Source organism: Rhinopithecus roxellana, chromosome 16 (assembly GCF_007565055.1).
Source record: "Rhinopithecus roxellana isolate Shanxi Qingling chromosome 16, ASM756505v1, whole genome shotgun sequence".
NCBI lineage: Eukaryota > Metazoa > Chordata > Mammalia > Primates > Cercopithecidae > Rhinopithecus > Rhinopithecus roxellana.
Genome location: NC_044564.1, coordinates 47,704,947 through 47,727,294, shown reverse-complemented (window position 1 = coordinate 47,727,294; position 22,348 = coordinate 47,704,947). Strand labels below are relative to the sequence as shown.

Here is a 22,348-nt window from a genome sequence, read left to right as displayed (position 1 = left end):
TGTCTTCATGGTCAAAAAATGGATCCCAACATGAAAATTCAGATGGCATCTGTCACAAACTAAAGTGGCCAATAAATCAAAAATAAGCATGGTTGTGTTTTTCCCATAAAACTCCTGCACAACATATATGTGTGTGTGTATATACTTGTTCTGAATCCACTACCTCTATTTTATTGAAAAACATGTAAATGTATAAGCAGCAAATACAAGATTCTTTTCCTAAGAGGTAATATAGTGTTGTGCCATATATTAGAAAAAAATAACCAAAAAAATCATACGTTAAACAGCTCCCTCAATTTATTGATTTTTAAAAATATAAGTTACAAATACATTGCTTTAGGATTTCACTTTATGTTTGTGGATTTACTTCAGGCATAATATTATGTATTAATTACTTAAAAATATATTGATTGATAATTATAGATCTAAATTATTCGTGGAAAAAACTGGCATTTCATTCATTCAGTATGCTAATTGTGAGCTCTTGCTATCATTAGAGGATTATGGTAGGAACTATGGGGTATACAGAAAAAAGATTTACAGCATTCCTAAGAAATGCACTTCCTAAATTCAATTTTAAATCACTTGTTTGGACCGCATGTTCTCACTCATAGGTGGGAATTAAACAATGAGAACACTTGGACACAGGGCGGGGAACATCACACACCAGGGCCTGTCGTGGGGTAGGGGAAGGCGGGAGGGATAGCATTAGGAGAAATACCTAATGTAAATGACGAGTTGATGGGTGCAGCACACCAACATCGCACATGTACCCTAGGACTTAAAGTATAATAATAAAAAAAATTTTTTTTAAAGAAATAAAATAAATCACTTGTTTGGAAGGCAAGTGAAATTGAACAAGTTTCCCAGGCTATCTCAAAAATGGCTGTTCAATCTGTAAAACTGCTAGTACTTGTGTTTGGGGTCCTGAGAACAAAAAACGGGTCTACCAGGAGAAAGACAATGAGGATTTTTCTCTGGCTTTCAAGGCAAACTTAGGTGCCATTTTAATAATTTCACTGCAGGCCAGTATTTCACTTTAATACTCAGTTTGTATCACATGTTGTTTTTTAAATGGTCGTATTTCTAGTAGAAAACACATGCTATGAAGAAGGAGCACATGAGTACTTTATAACACATTTTTAGACCAACTACAGACTGTGACAACACCTAAAATAAGATAGATAATCCAAAATGGGGATAATCTAAGTCATTCATATTAAAATTGGAAATGTACTCCACAAAGCTTTTAAAGTATAATTTTTGGTATTTAGATATTCCTTGAGAGAGTCATTTTGCAAGTATTTATTTACTGGATTACAAAAATTAGTAGCCCCAAAACTGCACAGGCCATTTAGGCAAATATTAAATTAGATAATAAAGAAATTACTAAGACTATGAAAACATATCAACTTAAAAGATACAAATGCTGCAAAAAAAAAAAAAAAAAAAAAAAAATCCTGGAAAAACATAGGCATTCCAAAAAGTACCTAGTACTGTTGTCTAATTCTCAGTTGCCCCCACAAAAAGATACCTTAAAAACTCACTGTTATTTTAAATTAAATTCTTCTCTTGGAAAAAAAAAAAAAAACTGGTATATTACCTCAAAAGCAGTTCAAAGTGGGAGAGACTTGTATATTTGGTAAGAGCATACACTTTATTTGGTAATAAATTACAGTAACTAAACACAGAAAGCAATTATTTTGAGATTTCAGTAACATTAAAGGAAATCATGCTTTTTTTTTTTAACCTATAAATAGAGGCATGATTTTGGCCAAGCAAGGTGGTCACATCTGTAATCTCAGTGCTTTGGGTGGTCAACATGGGAGGACTGCTTGAGGCCAGGAATTCAAGACCAGCCTGGGAACCCAGTGAGACACCCTGTCTCTACATAAAGAATGTAAAAAATTAAAATAAAAAATTAAATTAGCTGGGTGTGGTGGTTCAATGCCTGTAGCTAGCCCTAGCTACTCAGGAGGCTGAGGCAGGAGGATTTGCGTGAGCCCAGTAGTTCAAGGCTTCAGTGAGCCATGAATGAACCACTGCAGCCCAGCCTGGGTGACAGAGCAAGACTCTCTTTTTTTTTTTTTTTTTTTTTGCGGTATTTCATACTAGTTTATTTAGGGGTTCCATTTTCACTCCTCAATAGATTTGATGTATTTCTCATATGCTTCTTCACTCATAAGTTCATCTAGTTCTGAAGGGTTACTCAGTGTCATCTTGATCAGCCAACCATCTTCATAACAAGATTTGTCAAAGACTCTCTTAAAACAAAAACAAAAACAAAAGGAGGGGTATAATTTTAATACAATTGAGCTATTCTCATTTAATGCTTTCAAACACTGCACTATTTCATCCATGAACCTTTCTCAAGTTTCCATAAATTAGCAGGGCACAATGACTCACACTTGTAATCCCTGTACTTTGAGAGGCAGAGGCAGGAGGATCGCTTGAGCGCAGGAGTTCAAGACTAGCCTGGGCACGTAGTGAAACTATCATCTCTACTAAAAACCAAAAACATTAACTGGGCATGGTGGCATGTGCCTTTAGTCCTAGCTACTCACGAGACTGAGGCATGAGGATCACTACTTGAGCCTGGGAGGCGAAGGCTACAACAAACTTTGACTGTACCACTGTACTCCAACCTGGGCAACACACCAAGACTCTGTCTCAAAAAAAAAAAAAAAAAAAAAAAAAAAAAAACCAAAACCTTTTACAGGATCATCTTACTTTTTGCCTTATGTTTCAGTTAATTTATGTACTTGTCCATCTGCAGCAGACCATAAGCCTCTCGAGACCAGGAGTGATTGGTATTCTTGCAAAAGCTTACATACAGTACATACTCAACAGATGATTGTTGAATTTAGATCACAAATTCCTGCCAAGGAATTAGGCAAAAATGCTATACATATATATATACACACATATATATATACACACACACACGTATATATATATACACATACATATATATACACACACATATGTAGTTATTGGGAAGGAGACAAACAAATGGTTGGAAAAATTAAGTCCACTTTCATTCAGAAATCAATTTGGTTGTGTGTAAGCATGCTCCCAAAGAATCTCTTGAACTACAGATTCCTCTCTCTCTTTCTCTCTCTCTCTCTCTCTCACTCACATACACACACACACACACACACACACACACACACACACACACACAGAAATTTCCTATTTAATCCTTGTTTGACATCCTTGAGGCTCTGGGAAATTTGACTAATTTCTGTATCAGTTTCTCTGATTCAGGAGAAAATTGAGAACAATACTACTTAAAGCAAAAAAAAGTCTATGTGTTAATTTTTATAAAATGCAAGTCTAGTATGAAAACTAATAGGTGACTAAAAGGTATTATTAACAACTGCAGGAAGCAATTCTAAAGAGCAGCAAACTACCTAGATAAATTCAACCTTTCACAATATTTTGTAATAGTTTTAACTACACATTATGAAATGCAGTAGGCACACAGAAAAAAAGAAACATTCCACTTCACTTTATATTGTTATGTTGACAGCCATTAAATGCTGTGATCAAAGAGAACGGCTTCTCAATACAGAGAAAGCGGCAGCAGTTCAAAACTAGTAGGAGCTCTTTAAAAGGGCTTTTAATGTTCTTTCAGCTGCTGAGATGTTAATATGCAAGACAAAGGTACTTATCACTTACATGGTGGTTGAGGACACTTGCCCCCTAGGCTATATCATCAGTCCCCCCAAATAATCTAGCCCTTCCAACCCAGTGCAGAGAAGGTCCCACAGCCACACAGTCCAAGAAGTGCATATTGGTCCCATCATCCCCTCATATTGAACAACTAATGAAAATACAATACTTTTGATTCATTTAAGCTCTTTCAAATCACGCCAAGGCTTTTTAAGAGAACTAATTTTTGAATGGAAGATTCAGGCTTGTGGGAATAGCCAAGAAGTTGGCACGATCTAATCAAGTCGGTTCTTTTTTGATCAAGGACATAATTTTTTAAACAATATTCAACCTAAGGGTCAAGTTACAATTTTTGCTTTCCAAGAGTTTCAGTACAACTGGCCAAAATTTGGCTAAGAACAGTTTTTCTTTTACTAAGATCTTGGAAGCTCTTTCTAACATATTCACTAGTATATCCAAAAAGGAAAAACATGCAGCAAAAAGTAAAAAGAGGAGTGAGCATGAATTATCATGAAAACAGATGTTACTATAATTCTTTGTACTTCTGACCTAATAAAATATTTCACCAGATTCTAACTGCCTTGAATTTTCAATTAATAATTGCACATTCCCAACCTCCTACTTTCAGGAGAAGAACACAACAAAGAATAACTATCAGGGGTCACCATTTAGATCTTCTGGTTTGGTTTGGTTTGGTTTGAGGGAAGCAGGGTTAAGGTGTTTCATTTAGTTTTGTTTTAGATTCAGATTATGTCCATTAACAAACAGTGAACTCAATAAATACCTTGTACATAAAAAAGTGTTCAGTAAGAAAATAACCTTAGCAAAGTAGACTTTTTAGGTCCTCTAATTCCCCAAGTTTCAAATAAATATTTAAGAGTGACCAATGTTCTCAAGAAGATTGTGTACTTAAACAGCTATTATAAAGCTTTTCAAATACAAAGGTTGAAACACAGAGTTTGGGTAGGGAGGAATCTTTTTCTATGTAGTTTAGCAGTATATAATGTATTACATATTCTATTCCCAGAGCACACAAGATAATATGCATTTTTTTAAAAAACAACCACTGCAAAGAATTCAACATAAATGCTAGGTCTATACATACAGCTATTTAGGAGAAAACGGACAGATGGTTGAAACAATTAAGTCAATTTTCATTCAGAGATCTGCTCGATTGTGTATCAGCATACTCTCAAAGAATTGAAAACCCTTAGACCTCTAAACAGGCGTGGGGCCAAGGACCTTGGCCATCTGAAGGTTCACTGAAAAATCAACTTCCAAAAGCCAGATCAATAGGGGAAAAGACACACAACTTTATTTAATGTGTTATACAGGAGAGCCTTCAGAATGAAAACCCAACCCCCTGGTGGGGTACAGAACTGTGTATACACCTTCTAGAAATTGGAGAAAGAATGCAGGCTCAGGGCATGGCCAAAACCAGGTTACAGTAGTAAATCAGGTTTTAGCTGCAAGACAGGTTATGCAAGGAGGCTTGGCTAGCAAAAGCGGTCTTGTTATGTAGATGAACCTCACAGGTAGCACCCCTCAGAAAGCAGAGATGGCAAATGTCTCTTTCAGATCTGTAAGGTGTCAGACTTAATTAATCCTTCCCCGATCCGGACAAGAGAAAGCCTGGCTGCATTAATGCATATTTTCTATAGATGCAAATTTCCCCCACTAAAGACCGCTTTGCAGGGCGACTTCTGTTTGCTGATCCTCCAACAGCCATCTCAAAATATGTCAAAAAAATAGATTTGGAGGTAAAATATTTTGATTTCCTAAAATATTAGATTTTCCACAGGATATGCCTTCACACTGTCCCACAAGGCGCATTCTCCATTATTACTTTGCCCTTGTCACAGCCCTTTTATCTTTTTCCTTCAACTCTCAAAAATCAGTATGAGCCACAATCACCTGCAACTGTTTGGAATGTTTCCAAGAAATAAGATACTCCGCACAGTTAGTTTACTTACACAGATCCTTATTTACTTTTATTAAGCAGATTGTAGCCAGGTCAATGTTCAGATGTAGAAGGGAAATGCACCAACTCTTAATTATAAACCTCTCCCTATGAAGGGAAAGGACAAGGGACTGAGAACCCCTAATTGTTTTTATATATCCCTGCCTGCTTTATCTATTTGATCAGTTTAGACACACATGAGTGATATTCCCAAGTTAAGCTATTGTTACAATAAACGTCGTATACACCAGACTTCTAGATTCACACCATGCACCACTCAGATTATGTCCTTCCTCAAAGAAAAAACAACAACAACAACAACAACAAACACTCTTGCCTGCCCCAAAAACCTATTAAAATACAATACAGCAAAAGCATAAGAAACTGTGGGGGTCATAGGCTTCTGGCTCCCTAAAAGTTCACTAAAATCACTGACATGAGACAGTTTGATTCACAGGAGAAAAGGCATATTTAATGTGTAAGCATGGGAGCCTTCTGAAGGAAAACCCAACTTCCCAATGAGGCACAGAAGTTTATATGACATCCTGAAGTTACAGGGAGAATGAGGGCTTGGATCCTGGTAAAACAGGTTACGAGAAGGAGAAGAGGAGGAATTCTATTGAGGGAATCAATGATAACCAGAGAGAATGACTGGATGGGGAAACAGAAATTAACTTCTCAATAGTTCTTTTTGGAATTTAAACGATCTGTGGAGGTAGTCTTTATCTTGAATAGGGTCTGTTCAGGTATGGTGAGATTTTTGGTCCTTTCTGCAATGGATAATGAAATAACAGGGAAAGAAGCAGGGATAATTGTTCTCTTTGTTGGGGGGACGGGGGGATGGGGGGTGTCAGTCCTATCTCTGTAGATAGGGGAAAAGTCTCTCCAGGAACTTTTTGATCTCTAAAGCCTTTTAATTTAAAATACTCATTTTACCAGGGAGCCATATATTGGGGTGAAGTATTTTTATTTTCTTCAGCATATTTCAAACCTATAGTCCTAAAAAGACTAAATTTACTGGAAAAAAAAAAAAAACTGATACTAAGCTTTTGGATTAGAATAAATATTATTTAAAGTTGAAAGATTAGTTTTCCCTGCTTAAAAACTTAATTTTGTAGGCCGGGCTCAGTGGCTCATACCTATGTAATCCCAGCACTTTGGGAGGCCAAGGCGGGTGGATCACCTGAGGTCGGGAGTTTGAGACTAGCCTGACCAACATGGAGAAACCCCATCTCTACCAAAAATACAAAAAAAATTAGCTGGGTGTGGTGGCGCATGCCTGTAATCCTAGCTACTCGGGAGGCTGAGGCAGGATAATTGCTTGAGCCCAGGAGGCGGAGGTTGCGGTGAGCCAAGATCACACCATTGCACTCCAGCAGCCTGGGCAACAAGAGTGAAACTCCGTCTAAAAAAAAAAATTTACTTTTGTATTAAGCTATAGTGTTTTTGCTAGAAAACTACTAAAAAAAACTATAGTTAGGAAATACATCTCTGGAAAAACAAAAATTAACTATAAATACTGAGTCTGCTTACCCTGATAATAACAAAATAATTAAATGCCTATGGTCTGTATTTAAGGAATTCAGATTAGCAACTTAGCTACAGTTTCACTAAAGTGGACATATCCTTGGCAAATTACACTGGACTCTCCTGTTAAAATATGAACCCCTCAAAACAAACAGCCTCTATTTATAATGTTTAATGCCAAAAGTGAACCAAGTGCAAACTTCTTCATTTTAAAGTGAAATAAATGACTTGAAAGAAATATTCAAAATTCATTCTTACGTTTCTGTCATTTACGCAAGGTAAAGGAGGCAGCTGTCCAATTTTTCTGATCCCAAATACACTAATTAATCCTATCTTTATCCAATGATGTCAAACAAGTCTCTGAGAAGTAATGCTACACCCTAAAGCCAATATGGCTGATATGGCCAAAAGGTTAAAATGCATTATCATGGCCAAAAAAAGAAAAGCGTGAAAGGGAAAAACTGCAGACCTACTACACATCAAGCGGGGAGAAAGGGTAACAATTAAGAATAGCTAACACTCTTTGAGCAATCAAAAATAAAAATAAAAAGAGAGCAAAGTCCATAGGCCTCTAGGTGGAAGTAAAGAACTAGGAGATAAACTGCAGAAAGCTAGATGGTTCTTCAACCCGCAAAATTAGAAAACAAGGGTAAAAAGTCGTCGTACCTACCAGTCATTCTCTATTCCCTTCGGTTTCCTTTTTTCCTATTATTATTTCTCAGATTTCTTTCTCTCCTTAATTCTTTTTATTGAAAAGCTGTTCTCTTTTCTCCCTTCCTTCCCAGCGATCCTAGACCATCCCCCCTTCGCCCTTGTTCTCAACTGGCTGGGAAGATTCAAGAGAGGCTTCCAACCTGCTGGCAGTGACGGATGGCAGTGCCGAGGCACACAATGGCGAGTGCAGGCGCGTCACCAGCCTTGCAGCTGGCCTTCCAAAGAAAGAACCAAAGCCGAAGTCTGTCCTGAGGGAGGCTGATTTAATTCAGGTTATAGCAAAGGGCAGAACTGCCTGTGGGCTGCATTATCTGCAGAGGGCCAAAGACAATGCATTAAAACACTCCTCAAGAAGAAAAAGCCAAGCAAGTTATGTTTGTAAAATGCTGAAAGGTGGGAAAAATGAAAAGACAACAGGGATGTGTTTGAAAAACAAGCAAAGACCCGCCGAAGTTCATGATCTAGTGACGTACAGATACCAAAATGCAATGAAAATAGGAAACAGAAGGAGTATGTTTTGATGTGCCTTTCACACTAGAAATATTTCAGATGAATAATGAGATGCCCAGACTGAAATAATCCAGGGCTGTTCAATCCAGCGTCATAGCAAAGTTTCTATCAATGGCAGGGCCTGGACCAGAACCCAAGTGTACTATTTCTTTCAACTGTAACACATAGCCTATCTTTAATACAATTTTAACCACTTGGAATAAAGCCTTTTCAAACAGGGAACAAGTTCAGTTTTGAGCATCTCTTATGAGAAAAGGACTCTGACGACAGACACTGGAGAGCCAATAGTACAAAAAAAGAAAAAGAAAAAAATAAAACATGGTTCATACTTTCAAGAAGCTCAGAGCCCAGCATTTGGGGGGAGAAAGAGTAGGGAGACAACACAAGTAAACAAGTAATTGAACTGAATGTTGAGGCAAAGAAAGTGGGCTGAGGAGGTGATTGCTTGAGTTTATCAAATCCCTATGAATGGAATAGAGTTTAATTTTCTAAAAACCCCGGCAAATTTACTCACCCAAATGTGCACCATCAGACTATTACTAATCTCTTTCTTATTCTGCCCATGTAAGCTAAAGTCTACCGCTGAACTCCGCCACTAAAATGACAACACATTGCCCCATAGTGACTAGAAAGTATGGGAGTGGGGGAGGGTGACAGACTACAGACGTCTTTCATATTCTTTGAAAGGGTGTCAGCTGCAGGTGAATTCCAGGCCAGAATACAAAACAGTCACAGTCCCTCTCGTCCTAGGGCATGTGAAACCTAGGCCAAACAAAAGGACCATATTACCCATTCTCAACAGTTTCCTCTACGTTCCTCAAGACTCAAGGGTGCTACAGAGTCAAAAGGCAGAACTTCTAATGAACAAGTAATTACTCAGCACTAGAGTGGCGGCTGGACTTCACTTAGCCGAATAGGGATACACTGTGGCTAGGAAGAGGGGCACAATGATGTGCACCTGTAGTCCCATCTACCTAGAGGCCGAGGCAGTTGGATGGCTTGAGGCCAGGTGTTCAAGGCTATAGTGTGCTAGGACTACTATAGAGCCATTGCACTCCAGCCTAGGTAACCTAGCAAGACCCCACACCAGCCCGTCGCCAAAAAAAAAAAAAAAAAAAAAAGAAACTGGTTAGCAACAGCACAACAGGCAAACAGGGGCTATGTGACAAGCCCAAGTGCCGCAAGCACTAACAGGAGGCAAGAAGAAACACTTGAAGGTTAAAGCTAACCTCAGAGTCGGCCAAGCCCAGCTCAAGTATAATATTTTTCAAATCCCCATGTAAAGTTGGTGTTATAGTGGCAGCACTGGTGGCATTAAAAAGCAATGTTAGTACGGGTGCAGTGGCTCACACTTGTAATCCCTTTGGGAGACTGAGGCCAGGATTTCAAGACCACCCTGGGCAACATGGTGAAATCCTGTCTCTACAAAAAAAAAAAATATAAAGATTAGCTGGGCATGGTGGTGCATGCCTGTAGTCCCAGCTACTCAGAAGGCTGAGATGTGGAAAGATAGCTTGAGCCCGGGAGATAGAGGCTGCAGTGAGCTGTGATCACACCAATGTACTCCATCCTGGGTGACCCCTGAGTGAGACCCCCGTCTCAAAAAAATATAACTTTTTAATGTTATATGTTTTTTCAAACCATAACTTAAAAAAAGAGAAAAACTCAAGAACTCATTTTTCTATTTCCTCCTGAAACAGGAATCAGGCATATGTCCCTGTGTTAAACTAAATCTTTCCCATTCCTAAAATGTTAATAATTAACTTTCCAAACTTTATTGTATGCGAAAAAATGACTCGTTCTTCAGGGAAGTGAATCACCATTACACAGACCATTAGGACAACAGAAGGCTTGCAGTCTCCAAAGAGCACACCAATAATTAAGTAAGGGCCCCCAAATCCATAACAATTTCACACTGGAGGGGGACTTAATCTGACCTGACCACGATATCAAATTTATGGCAGATATTCATACGTTTTAAGACACTTACATGAAACTCAGTCAGAGGTCAATTCTTTTCTCATGGGGTCAATATGGATTGTCTTAAATTTCAACTTTTTCAGGCAACAACATCCTAATGACACTTCTAACCAGTGGTAAAGCCTTATTAAAAAATACTAGGGTTAAGAGTGCCACATTCTCTACCAGGCAAACTTTCCAAAACATAAAATTCTTATCAAATATTGTGGAACTTATTGTTCAAACTACAATGGACCCTTGATACGACAAAGGTAAAAAGGTTTATCACTCATCACCATGTAATGAAAATAAATGCCTTGTTACAAATCTGGTTACTAGGTTGGCCTAATAATAACAGTTTCAAAGCGGATTTGCCTGATAGATCAAAGGACTGATTTGTTGGGAGATAGCAATTCTGTGTTTTAAGACATACATAGTTTATGAGTCTGTTTCACTTATTTTTAAAGACATTTTAATAAAAACCCTATGCTTCATTTATCTTTGTATTGCTCACAGCAACCAGTACAGTGCCTTGCACATCCTAGGAATGCAATAAAATAGTTGCTGAACATAGTTCCTGACAACCAACATTAAAGTCTTCCCAAAGCAAGTACCAGGAAAACAAAAGAACAAGCAAACAGGACCTACAGCCATAAGTTTTGAAGAAGAAAAAAAAGAACATGCAAACATATTCTAGTATGCTTTTATTCTGATTCACAACTCAAATCTGAACAGGGTTTCCAGAAACTTGCTTCTTATGTGCACATCTATAGTACTTTAAATTTTCATCCTGTTTATAGAAAATACAAGTAAAACTAATGTTATTTTTACACTTAGTTCCTTATTTCACAGAAATTTGTTACAAGTAACATCACCCCACCATCATGTGTAAGTAGTAGGAAATGAAAAAATACACATAGTGTCTGCCTTAAACCTGAGTGCAATGAGTTTCAAAGCCCAAATGCAAAATATCTGACCATTAAACTAATTAAATTGCTAACAAAACCAAACAGGAATAAAATAATATATCTGAGAAAGAAAAAAAAAAGTGCTGACTGGAAACAGGGACAAAGGAGTTCTTGTCCCTGCTTGGCTGTTAATTTACTATATGACCTTTACCTAATTATTTAGCCTCTCTGGGTCCCAACTTCCTTGTTTTAATATTATCTTTAAGGTCCCTTCAAGCTACATGCTAAGATTCAGCATATGTAGCAGTGTCCAGAAAACTGATTTACATTCATTATCCCCCTCCGCACCCCTCCCCTGGCAAAAGGGCACAGTTCACTTGATAGTTTTAAATATCTGAGTTTGGATTTGTATCAAAGGCAATTTATTAAAATGTCAGATGGGCTTAAGTCCATTTCAAGTGGAGAACTAAAGCGAGTATTGCTTACAGATTCAAGTTTCGCCTAGACAGCAGCTGCTGCTATTGAGAGAACAGACTTTAAAAATCTAGCTGAAAATTATACCTCTTTACAAATGGAGAAAAGTAGTAATGGGGATTTTCATACTCTCAAAAAGGCAGATGCATAGCTTTTCTTTTTTTTTTTTTTTCCTTTTCCATATTCATCATGTTCAGAGAGAGGAAAGCAGAGGGTTAGCTTGGCTTGGGAGGCAGAGAGGAGAATGGATGTCACCGTACAAAACCAGACAAGACCCTTTCAATTGATGTACTGTACTAGACAGCCCATTCTTCTAACTAATGCTCACAATCCAAACGAAATGAAAAGATTTCCTGTGTCTGGGATGGGAAGAAGTCTGGACAAGACAGCAATACCATACGACAGTAGCTAGCTTAAAAGTGTAAAGACTCACTTTCAAGATGGGATTCAGATCATTCTGGAAAGGGCCAATATAATGAAAATCTGTAGCTGAGACCTGATTGATTAAGCTATGATTTATATCCATGCAGAGCTTTAAAAAACTTTTGAAAGTACCTTTTGATACCAGACAGCATTAGCTTGTATAGTACTTTATCATATATTAATACATAGCAAACTTACTCAAATTTAATCCCTAAAACATTCCCATAAAGCATTTTAAAACTCCTTTTTCAGGTGAAGAAACAACGTGGAAGGATTAGGGGATTTGCCCAACAGCAAATGTTTAGCAAGTGTCAGAGCCTTGTTTTAAATCTAAGTCTGACTTCAAGTCCTCCAATCTTCACCATTTTAAGATAACACTTCTGACACTAGTTTTCAGTCCCTACTATTCTGTCTGATTTAATAAACTGTACTTCTCACAAAATTGCTCCCCCAGCCCCAATCTGTTCCTTCTCTGGCTTCTTAGAGCATGCTATGCATAATTCTCCCAGACGTGCACTGACGTGCACTTATTGGATCTTCTAATCGTTCATTTCCTTACGTCCCTGACTAGGATCATTTCTTCAATAGCAGAGACCGTCATCTCTCTCGTTTCAAACAACATAGGTATCTTCAATCCCTGTGGCCTCCCTGGTTGCAACCACTTTAACTCCTTCTCTTTACCAACATGAATGCTCCACAAAGCAGGTGTTGCTATTGCTTCCAGAGGGTCTGGACCACAATGGGTGATTAATAAGTGCTAGCTGAACGGATGGTGGGTAGGTGAATGATGCAATGCTCATACATATTTTAGAGCACACATTACAATGCACACATTTACATACAGCACTCCATGTGAGTCTAAGACCATGAATTTGGTAGTGATTATTAAGTTTCTTCTTTGCTTTCTTTCCTTTTTTTTTATTTTAGATGGAGTCTCGGTCCTGTCGCCCCAGGTTGGAGTGCAACGGCACCATCTCGACTCACTGCAACCTCCACCTCCGGGTTCAAGCGATTCTCCTTCCTCAGCCTCCCAAGTATCTGGGATTACAGGCATGCGCCACCCCGCCTGGCTAATTTTTTTGTATTTTTAGTAGAGACAGGGTTTCACCATGTTGGTCAGGCTGGTCTAGAACTCCTGACCTCAGGTGATCCACCTGCCTCGGCCTCCCAAAGTGCTGGGATTACAGGCGTGAGCCACCGCGCCCGGCCTAAGTTTCCTCTTTCTAAAATGTGGTTTGTCTTTCTCAATTTCAGAAACTTGCCCAAAGTACGTAGCTGTAAGTAGTACCCTGTCAACTTCAAGATAATGACCCACAAGACTACATTACCCTCCAGTTTGTCTTTTCTTGATAGCAGTTTGAGGACAGCATTGATTAGGCCTATTAGACCATGGCTGAAGTGTTGCCCCATTCTGGTTTCCTGTTACGAATCTGACACTTCTAGAAAGTCACTGGTTACAGACTAGATCAAGGAAGGTGACTACTCAAATAATTAACTGTGACACAGAATACCCAGATAAGCACCATGTAAGAATTTACAGATTCTATTTCCCTGTCCACACACAGGCCAGTCCTCGGCTCACTATCTCATTCACAGGTTTAAAAGAACAGGTGATGACTCAGAATTCACTTCTAATCTTAGTTTTCTGAGCCTTTAAGCACACATACATCAGACAAAACAGCGTCAGGAGGACTGAACAGAAAGCCAGAAGACAGATTTCCAGTTCCACCCAAACTGATCCTCTAATGCAGGTACACAGAAGCTGGGGGGAGTCATTTCAGTGTGAAGAAGAAAGCACTCTAAAGTGCTACCCAATGTTTACTAAGCAGAGGACGTGCCTACTGCACATTCTTCTGTTTTGCCCAGAAATGCGAACTAAAAAGAACCTTTTGTATAGGTAATCAAAGACACACAACCACAGTATGATACCCAGACCAATTCTGAAAAGGTCAAGCGTCCTTCAAGGGTCAAATAAACAGTAGCTCCATTCTAGCCAACCAAAAAAAGATAAGGCTAACCATTTTAAATGTGTTTTTTAACGCTGAGCCATTTCCAACAGATTTGCCTGGCTGCTCTGGGGAGTCAGGCCTCCCTGAGTTCAGGTGAAGCCTCTACCCTTTCCCCTCTCTCTAAATTCTTCTCACTTTTTACCGGGAAGAGCAGCACATCTGAACACACGCAACCGTGCAGCAGCGCATCACTCTGTCACACTGAATCAAGGGGAGGGAACTCAAGGCAGTGAGTAGCTCATGTGCACAATGGAAGTTTTAAAAATTATTAGGCAGTCTATCCTTAACCCCAGCTGCTGATAAAAGGAGATACATATCAAAGTCTGTTTTCCTAACCTTCTGCGGAGAATGTAAGTGAGCTGTTTCCGCTCCAGGGCGAGGTCTAGTGACACTCATCAACCCTCAGCAGAGAGCATCCAGGGAATTCAGGACCTTGGTTTTATCGCTAAGGGTGTAGCCACTAGTGCTATTAACAGCAGCACTCTAGGTCCTCACAGAGAGGGCCCCCCTCCTTTACCAGGATCTCCCAACTCTGCAGAGAAAAGCTGAGAATAGGGTCCAGGGCTAAGGCTATTTCCCAGATTTAAAGGAAGCTGTAAGCGATTTTAAAGCCTCACCTTACCTCAGCTAACAGAAAGAGAGGCAGGGGGCGGTGGGCGGAGGACCCACCAACTCAGGGGAATGGTAAAGAGACAAAGATCACCCCAAACGCACAAGCGCGCGCGCACTGAACCCGGACTGCAAAGCACATTCCATCAACCTTTCACTGTAATCGGCTTCCTGTGGGGTTTATCCCCTCACCCCATTCCTCTCCAGAAAGTTTAATGCTGTTCGCACCGACTTTGAAAGGTCCATTGTTCCCTTCCCCGTAAACGTAATGAAAAGAGAGAGGGGAGGGAAAGAAATCGAGACACCGTTCCCGAGGACCCTTTCTTAAAGAGAGGACTGACTCCTGGGGGAGTCGGGTCAGTCCTAATCCAGAGATGAAACCGGGAAAGGAGACGCACGGGGGAAGGGCGGGAGGACGTTTTCCTTTTCGGTAGAAATGCCCAACGCCGAAGCCGGCCAGGCCGCCGGGAGCAGAAAAGGTGGGCGAGACCCGGGTCTGCGCTCCCGCAGTGGCCCCCTAGGGCAGCAAACGAGGCGGAGCAGGGAGCGGGTGAGCGAGTCGCTTCTTACCTTCCCCTACCCCGCTTAGCGTCCGTTAACTCAGGTGCCTACACAGCGGTCCAGGGAGACGGAGAGGAGCCCCTGGCGTCCTCGGGTCCAGATCTCCTCTCCATGGCCAGGAAGCCACTCGATTGCCGGAGCCCACAGCTGCCGCTCGTAACGCAACTGGCAGCCGGAGCCTCTGCCTGGAGGTGAAATACTCTCCTCCCGAGAGTGACGCGCACTTCCCTCCGCCTCCGCCTCCTCCTCCTCCTGCCCCGAGCCTCGGAGGCAGGGGCCTCGACTCGCTCTCTCCCGGAGCCGCCGCTCGGCTTTCTCTGCTCCTTCCCCTCCGGGAGGAAGAGGAGGAGAATCCTGGCCCGGGCGGCGCGGGCCTGAGCGTCCACGCGACAACAGGGGAGGAGGCGGCGGCGCGGGACGGAGTGGGGTCCCAGGAGTCGCTCTTGTCCCTGGTCGCCGGGCGCCGCGGCTCCCTAGGGTCGCGCTCAGCCTCCGCTTGCCAGACAAGCAGCCCGGCTCGGCTGGGCCGGGAACTGTGGATTGGGCGGGCGGGCGGGCAGTGGAGAGCCAGGGAGGCGGAGGGAGAGGAGGAGCCTGCCATCAGAGGAGGCGGTGACCCCGCCGGGCCCCTCCCGCCGGCCCGGCTCCCCGCGAGCTGCGAAAGCGGAGGCTCAGCGCCACTCGCTGCCGCGCTCTGGAACAGCGCCCGAACGCACTGCCGGCGGGGCAGGACCCCAGCTAGCGCACCCCGCTGAGGCTGCAGGCTCCTTCCCTTCCCGGACGCGCACACCCAGATGAGGCTGGTACTGCGCCTGTCACTCCCTGGTTGAGCCTGACACTGCGCCCCCAAAGTACCCGGCTGAGCGTGACTGCACCCCATCAACCCTCGACTGAGTCAGACTCTGAGCCCTATCACCAGTAAAGAGATTTCCACACTCCCACAAGTGTTCTGAGAGTCCAGTCACAGCCCCCACCTGGCTAGACGCGAGCACCAGGTTCTCAGCGCTGTCAGAAGAACCAGCCTGCTCTGGGACACAGGGCAGCTCTTCTGGTCCCTTGGAGCAGCCCCAGCATCCCGCTCGCAGACCGGAATAAATATACTTAGGTCTTCCCACGCCCCCTGCCCACGCCACTCTGGAGGGGTGGCCGCTTGCAGAGGTGGCGCCGAAAGCCACGCCCCGGCCCACCCCAGTGCCAAAACGCCGCTCTGAGGACACCGGCACCGGCCCTGAAGCAGCCCTGCCGCCGCCACCCCGCCCCCTCGCTGGAGCTGCTCTCACAGCCCTGGCTCTGGGTGAGGGCGCGGCCCAGGCTGGATCACTCAGATCCACGAGGTCCCGAGCTAGTGACAGCGGCAGGACTGCCAAATCCGGGCCGTGGTCATCCTCGATTTAATTGGGAATCGGAAGTTTTCCCTCCAGGAAACTCTTTCAGTGAATACTGTACAGGTAGGATAGTTTAGTTTTCAGGGTTGTTCATTCCTCCTCCCTCAACAAACTCAGTCGTGTAACCCTAACACACCCGGCAGTGAAGGGGAATCCCCTATTTCAAGGCTATTAGTTCAGGACTTCCTATAAGGAATTACCGTTTCCAAATCTTGGCTGATGATAAGAATCTTGGCTGAGATCTTACAGAAACTTCACCCAGCTCCCTTTGGGAGCCACTGTCCCTTCTGGGAGAGGCAGGGAGGAAAGGTTTTTAAAATAAGGAAGATGGTTTTGAATGACAAGCTGGAAGGGACAAAAGACTGTTTTCATGGTCCAAAGTTGAAATGTTGAGGACTGTGCTTAATAAAGACAGAAACTGTGTCACCCCATTTGCTAGGCTGAAAAATGTTCCCTCCCCAAAGATAACAGATTCTAAATCCTGGAACTTCTAAATCCTGCATATTCCCTTATATAAACAGAAACAGGGCCTTCGCATATGTGATTCAATTAAGGGTCTTCTTGAGTTGTGGAGATTATTCTGGACGATGAAGATGGGTCCTAACTGCAGTCACATGTACTCTTACATGGGGAAGGGGGGTGGGTAGCACACACAGAGGAGGGCTGGCCACTGTGGAGGCAGAGATTGAAGTGATGCCTCCGCAAGTCGAAGAATGCCAGCACAGAGGCAAGGATTCTCCCCTAGAACCTCTGAAGGGAGCAAGGTCCTGCTGACACCTTGATTTTGGCCCAGTGAAACTGAGCTCGGTCTTCTGCTTCCAGAAGTGTGAAAGAATAAACTTCAGTTATAAGTCACACCAACTTTGGGTGATACGTTGCAGCACAGGAGGCCTGTGCTAGGCCAACTTTACATTACAAATATCAATTTTTTGAATCCTTATTAAGTGCTAGGCACTTTGCTTGGAGTTAGGATATGTTATGGGATATGTTGTCTAATTAAATCCTCCCAATAATTATTATTTCCGTTTTAAAGATAGGACAGTAGGACTTGAAAATTTAAAGGGTCTGTCCAAGGCCACACAGTAAGAACTTCTTGGAATCAAGTCTGCATACCATTCCAATGTTAAAAATAGCAATTAGACCGGTCGCAGGGGCTCACGCCTGTAATCCCAGCACTTTGGGAGGCTGAGGCAGGCAGATCACAAGGTCAGAAGATTGAGACTATCCTGGCCAACACGGTGAAATCCCGTCTCTACTAAAAAATACAAAAATTAGCTGGGCGTAGTGGCACACGCCTGTAACCCAGCTACTCAGGAGGCTGAGGCAGGAGAATGGCGTGAACCCAGGAGGCAGAGCTTGCAGTGAGCAGAGATCGCTCCACTGCACTCCAGCCTGGGCGACAGAGTGAGACTCCATCTCAAACAAACAAACAAAAAAAAGCAATTAAAAATTTATGTACATTAGTCTAATAAAATTTTTGGTTTTAAAAAGGGCTTATTTATTTCCACAATCTATATTTATTGCCCAAACCAAGGGAAATGGATGTTGATTGATAGTGAGGTGGGCTAGTGGGGAGCAGGGGTATAGAGGATCTCTTTATATGTGCTGCTCAATTTTGTTGTGAACCTAAAACTGCTCTAAAAAATAGTCTATTAACTAAAAAAAAAGGGTAGGGGGATTGAATCTCTGTGTGGCCTATCTTTGAGAATTGTATAAATTAGATATTTATCTGGAACATAAAAAATCAAAGAACAGGCCGGGCGCGGTGGCTCAAGCCTGTAATCCCAGCACTTTGGGAGGCCGAGGCGGGCAGATCGCCTGAGGTCAGGAGTTCAAGACCAGCCTGGCCAGCGTGGTGAAACCCCACCTCTACTAAAAATACAAAAATTAGCCTAGCAGGGTGGCACATGCCTGCAGTCCCAGCTACTTGGGAGGCTGAGGCAGGAGAATTGTTTGAACCTGGGAGGTGGAGGTTGAAGTAAGCCAAGACCTCACCATTGCACTCCAGCCTGGGTGACAGAGAGCGACTCCATCTAAAAAAAAAAAATCAAAGGAAAGTGATGTGAACGGAAGTTATGAAGGAAACCAACAAAGTAAGACACAGCCTTCTCTGATCAATGGGACTGATGTCACAGATTGAGTTCTCAGGGAAGCAGGCTCTGAGATAGTAACAGGATGTTTTCACCTGTGGGGCATGGGCAGGAAGCAGCATGGGCAAAGGGAGGAGCTGGGCTGCAGTGTACACCCAACAACCTTCATTGATCCCACTGGAGGATCTGAGACATGGCCCACTGGAATTATTGAGCCTAAATGACTGGACCATTAGATACCCTCTTGAATCAGTCATTGGATGTCATCCATCCTGGGAAGTGACATGACCTTGGTCAAGGCGACCCTGCAGCTGAGGTAGTCTCCAAAAGGGCCAGCTGCTGACAGCACCCAGAGCTAGGCAGCAAGTCCTTCTTTGCAAGCAAATCTGGGCAGTGCATCTCCATGTCACTCACGGATCAAATTTCATGCTGAATTGTAATCCCCAGTGTTGGAGGTGGGGTCTGACCTCACCAACAGGAGGTGAGACTGGATCATGGGGGCAGATTGCTCATGTATGGTTTAGTATCATCCTCTTGGTACTGTCCATGGAACAGTGAGTGAGTTCTCAAGAGTTCTGGTCATTTAAAAGTGTGGCACCTCCCCGCTCGCTCTCTTGCTCCTGCTCTGGCCATGTAATGTGCCTGCTCCCGCTTTGCCCCCGCCCTCCCTCCCCTGCATGATTGTAAGTTTCCTGAGGCCTCCTCAGAAACTGAACAGACGCCAGCATCATGCTTTCTGTACAGGCTGCAGAACCGAGGTCAATTAAACCTCTTTTGTCAATGCGAGAACAGACTAACACACCCACTTACATGTATGTGACATCCTCACCATTGTGCTACTCCTTCCAAATAAGGAGAGAAAGCCCCAGAGTGAGTGGGATGCCCACATTTTGCATTTTTGCCTGGTTGTAACTGTGCGTTCACACATGATAATACACTGACTAAGACTTGAGACTCTTTAGTCGGATCACGTGCCTTAGCTCACTAGTACAACCAAATGCTCAGCCTCTCTGAGGTGCCTCCATTTTTCATGTCAAAAGGGAATAATAGTAGTACCTAGCCCATGGAGTTATTATAAGAATTAAATATGGCAATGCTGTAAGGGGCTTCACTGTACTTCTCCTAAATGCTCAGCGCATTCTGTTATTGGTGCCTCCTGTCATCTCTTCTTTACCCTCCATGATTGGCTAAATTGTAAATTTGGGGGTACAAGGGGAGATAGGGTCTCACTATGTTGCCCAGGGTGGGCTCAAACTCCTCAGTTCAAGTGATACTCCCACCTCAGCTTCCTAAGTAGCAAGGGTAAATTGGAATGTTATATTAGGTTACACTTGCAATGACTTTAGGTGGAGATAGGAAACGGAGTGCTCTTGGGGTCCAGGTCATAAGTGAAGGCCATGAGATAAATACAAAAAGCACTACCTAAAGGAAGCTGGAACTTTCTTTTTAATGGTGAGAAACAGCAGCCACACTCCAAACAAATGCCAGGCCTCTCCTTTCTGTACCCTGGTGGCCCTCACCACACATGTCATTGCATCTCCCTATATTAAATGTCTGTGGATGCTTAGACAACACGAGGGCTAAGGCCACTGGCTCCCCGCATCCATCCATGGAAGCTGGCTGGGTGTGGGGGGGTCATTGTCCCTAACGTGTATATATGTGTGTGTGTGTATATATATATGCACACACACACACACACACACACACACATACATTCACCTTCTCTGTGAAACATTCCAAGGCCAGTCGTCATGGCCTCCCCTCAGCTCTGATGGCTCCATACACACACCTGCCGCAACCCTGACCACACTGCATTGCAGTTATTTAGTGGGTTTTAACCACAGCCCTTCCCATCCTGCCTACTTCCCTGCAGCTGGTAGACTGGGCACCTGAAGATTTAGAGATTGAAGATACAGTCTTATTCAACTTCAAATCCTCGGGGCCTAGCACAGTGTTTGATGAGTGATACTGCCCCGAGTGGGCAACAAAAGAGTCAGCGGAGGATTTAGGAGAGAGGAGGGGACCAAACACCGTGATGTGGAAAGAGTCTGTGCACCTCTGTGTTCCACAGCTCCAGGTTTCTGCTTGCTTTGCACTCTCCAGCTCCAAACTAAGACAGAACCTCACTTCACCATCACCACTCTTCCCCTTTCTGTTTTCCCCCAGGCTATTAGAAATTAATTCCTTCAAACTGTTTCATTCTATGAGGGCCTGAACAGATAGTGTTTTGTATTGTTTTGTTTTGTTTTGTTTTTGAGACAGGATCTTGCTCTGTCACCCAGGCTAGAGTGCAGTGGCACAATCACAGCTCACTGCAGCTTCAACCTCCCAGGCTCAAGTGATGCTCCCACCTTAGTCTCCCTAGTAGCTGGGACTATGGCTTGATCCTCCTACCTCAGCCTCCCAAGTAGCTGGGGCTACAGGTGTGCACCACCACACCTGGCTACTTTTTTTTTTTTTTTTTAGAGACAGAATTTCGCTTTTGTTGCCCAGGCTGGAGTTCAATGGCATGCTCTCAACTCACTGCAACCTCTACCTCCCGGATTCAAGTGATTCTCGTGCCTCAGCCTCCCAAATAAGCTGGGATTACAGGCTCCCGCCACCATGCCCAGCTAATTTTTTGTATTTTCAGTAGAGACGGGGTTTCACCATGTTGCCCAGGCTGGTCTCCAATGCCTGGTCTCAAGTGATCCACCTGCCTCAGCCTCTCAAAGGGTTAGGATTACAGGGGTGAGCCATCATGCCCTGCCTTTAAATCATGTTTTTCTGTTCATATTTGCTCTTTTTGCACTCAGTGTATGGGTGTAGAAATGATTCTCCAGGTGACTAATGCCTCACTAGTAAGGTGTTGATACACTATTTGCCATCCAAACCTTAATTAAAAGTCTTAGAAGAATTTTCCCACTGTTGACCCAGTGCAATAATATTACAGAATGTTAGTGTGACCTTTCTTTGCTGTGGTAACAGCTGCATGTCTACAAAACCACCTGTGCTTTCTTTATTTGCTTCCATCTAACCAGCCTCATTCTCACACTTCATAGGCTCGCAATGAAGGCTGCATGTTTCCTGTCAAACTCTCTGGACACTTGCTTTAAATTATGATGTAAGCAATTCTGATCCAGTATAGCCAAACTGCTGATGCAGTCTTTTCAGAGAAGGGAAAAACATGTGATTATTTTATTTTAATTTCTATTAAATAGATGGGAATAAAACTTTTGTTTTTCTCATTCAAAAACATGATTTCATTTTCTGGAAAAAAGTGATGTCCCATCCTGATTCCCATCTAACATCTTCAAAATTGGCACAAATTTCACTGTTGCATAGTAAGTTACATACACTTGGTATTTTTTGGGGGGGTGGGAGAGGCCTTTGTAGCTGTCTTTATATAAGTGGTTGTACTTTGCTGCTGGCACCTAGACCCAAAAACATTTCCCTAATTCTCATGTCACAATTGAGGACACTGTCTCTGAAAAGAGAAATGAGTTGCCTGAAGTCACTTAGCTAGAATGAAGTTGCTTCCATACTTATTGTAGGTTAAGATTTC

General features: G+C 42.8%; 1 protein-coding gene across 2 annotated transcripts in view; it reads right to left on the bottom strand.

Annotated features, from left to right (window-relative positions):
• The window catches only part of CEMIP2 (cell migration inducing hyaluronidase 2), an 88,353-nt gene extending 71,964 nt beyond the window's left edge, over positions 1–16,389 (bottom strand). The window contains exon 1 of one of the 2 annotated variants that reach the window (XM_010375849.2): positions 16,304–16,389. The gene's annotated coding sequence lies outside the window, so the exon portion shown is untranslated. Of the gene's footprint in view, positions 1–15,338; positions 15,862–16,303 lie in introns of those variants that run through there. The other variant, XM_010375848.2, reaches the window with a different exon arrangement.
• Positions 16,390–22,348: the final 5,959 nt, after the last annotated feature.